This window comes from Xylocopa sonorina, unplaced genomic scaffold (genome assembly GCF_050948175.1).
Source record: "Xylocopa sonorina isolate GNS202 unplaced genomic scaffold, iyXylSono1_principal scaffold0098, whole genome shotgun sequence".
NCBI lineage: Eukaryota > Metazoa > Arthropoda > Insecta > Hymenoptera > Apidae > Xylocopa > Xylocopa sonorina.
This window is the reverse complement of record NW_027490169.1, coordinates 382,642-385,434: the sequence shown is the minus strand read 5'-3', so window position 1 is coordinate 385,434 and position 2,793 is coordinate 382,642.

Sequence of the window (2,793 nt, the reverse complement as noted above, 5' to 3'; positions counted from 1 at the left end):
GCGATATCTCGTTTTAAGAAGCATTAGAACTCTGTTGCTTCGATACGTAGACATCTGCCATCGATATATACTAGCAAGGAAGTGTCGCATTTACATTCATTTGATGTGTATGCGAGGTATACATGCCACTTGGCAATGAATATCATATCTTATCATGAAACATAGAAATGAGATGCGATATCGCGATTTAAGAAGCATCAGAACTCTATCGCCTCGATATGTAGACATCTGCCAACGCTATTCCCTAGCATGGAAGTGTCGCATTTACAATCTTTTGAAGTAAATACGATGTATACATAAAACACCACAATGAATATTATATCTGATCGTGAAACATAGAAATGAGATGCGATATGGCGATTTAAGAAGCATTAGAACTCTATTGCTTCGATACGTAGACTTCTGCAAACGCTATTTCCTCGCACGGAAGTGTCGCATTTACATTCATTTGAAGAGTATGCGAGGTATACATGACACTTGCTAATTAATATTATATCTTATCATGAAACATAGAAATGAGATGCGATATCGCGATTTAAGAAGCATTAGATCTCTATTGCTACGATTCGTAGACATCTGCAATCGCTATTTCCTAGCAAGGAAGTGTCGCATTTACATTCATTTGAAGCGTTGCCAAGAAATACATAGCACTTCGCAATGAATATTATATCTAATCATGAGACATAGGAATGAGATGCTATATCGCGTTTTAAGAAGAATCAGAACCCTATTGCATCGATACGTAGACACCTGCAAACACTATTTCCGCGCAAGGAAGGGTTGCATTTACATTCTTGTGAAAGGAATACGAGGTATAAATAACACTTCGCAATGAATATTATATCTAATCATGAGACATAGAAATGAGATGCGGTATGGCGATTTAAGAAGCATTAGAACACTATTGCTACGATACATAGACATCTGCAAACGCTATATCCTGGCAAGGAAGTGTCGCATTTACATTCTTTTGAAGTGAATACGCGGTATACATAGCACTCCACAATGAAAATTATACCTTATCACGTAACATAGAAACGAGATTCTATATCGCGATTTAAGAAGCATTAGAACCCTATTGCTTCGATACGGAGACATCTGCAAACGCTATTTCCTAGCATGGAAGTGTCGCATTTACATTCTTTTGAAGTGAATATGAGGAATACATGACACTCCGCATTGAATATTATGTCTTATCACGAAACATAGAAATGAGATTCGATATCGCGATTAAATAAGCATTAGAACCCTATTGCATCGATACGTAGACATCAGAAAACGCTATTTTCCAGGAAGGAAGAGTGGCATTTACATTCTTTTGATGTGAAAACGAGGTATAGATGACACTTCGCAATGAATATTACATCTTATCATGAAACATAGGAATGAGATGCGGTATTTCGTTTTAAGAATCATTAGAGCTTTATTGCTTCGATATATAGACATATGCAAACGCTATTTCCTAGCGAGGAAGTGTCGCAGTTACATTCTTTTGAAGTGCATACGGTGTATACTTGACACTTCGCAATGAATATTATATCTTATCATGAAACATAGAAATATGATGCGATATCTCGTTCTAAGAAGCATTAGAACTCTATTGTTTCGATACGTAGACATCTGGAAACGCTATTTCCCAGCAAGGAAGTGTCGCATTTACATTCTCTTGAACTGAATACGAGATATACATGACACTCCACAATGAATATTATATCTCATCATGAAACATAGAAATGAGGAGCGTTATCGCAATTTAAAAAGCAATAGAACTCTATTGGTGCGATACGTAGACATCAGCAAACGCAATTTCAAAGCAAGGAAGTGTCGCATTTACATTCTTTTGAGGTGAATACGAGGTATACATGACACTGCACAATGTCTATGTTATCTTATCGTGAAACATAGAAATGAGATGCGATATAGCAATGTAAGAAGCATTAGAACTCTATTGCATTGTTACGTAGACATCTCCAAACGCTATTTCCTAGCAAGGAAGTGTCGCATTTACATTCATTTGAAGCGTATGCGAGGTACACAATACAATTCGCAATGAATATTATATCTTACCATGAAACATTGAATTGAGATGCGATATCTCGTTTTAAGAAGTACTAGAACACTGTTGCTTCGATACGTAGAAATCTGCCATCGCTATACCGTAGCAAGGATGTGTCGCATTTATATTCATTTGAGGTGTACGCGAGGTATACTTAACACTGCACAATGAATAATGTATCTTATCATGATGCATACAAATGAGATGCGATATAGCGATTTAAGAAGCATTAAATCTCTATTGCTTCGATACGGAGACATATGCAAACGCATCGTTCTAGCAAGGAAGTGCCGCATTTACATTCTTTTGAAGTGTAGACGAGATATACATAACACTTCGCATTGTATACTATATCTTATCATGAACCATAGAAATGAGATGCGATATCGCGTTTTAAGAAGCATTAGAACTCTATTGCTTCGATACGTAGATATCTGCAAAACGCTATTTCGTAGCATGGAAGTATCGCATTTACATTCTTTTAACACTTCGCAATGAATATTACATCTTATCATGAGAAATAGAAATGAGATGCGATATCTCGTTTTTAGAAGAACTAGAACCCTATTGCTTCGATACGTAGACATCTGCAAACGCTATTACCAAGCTAGGAAGTGTAGCATTTTCATTCATTTGAAGAGAACGCGAGGTATACATGACAATTCGCAATGAATATTATATCTTATCATGAACCATAGAAATGGGATGCAATATCGCGTTTCAAGAAACATTAGAAC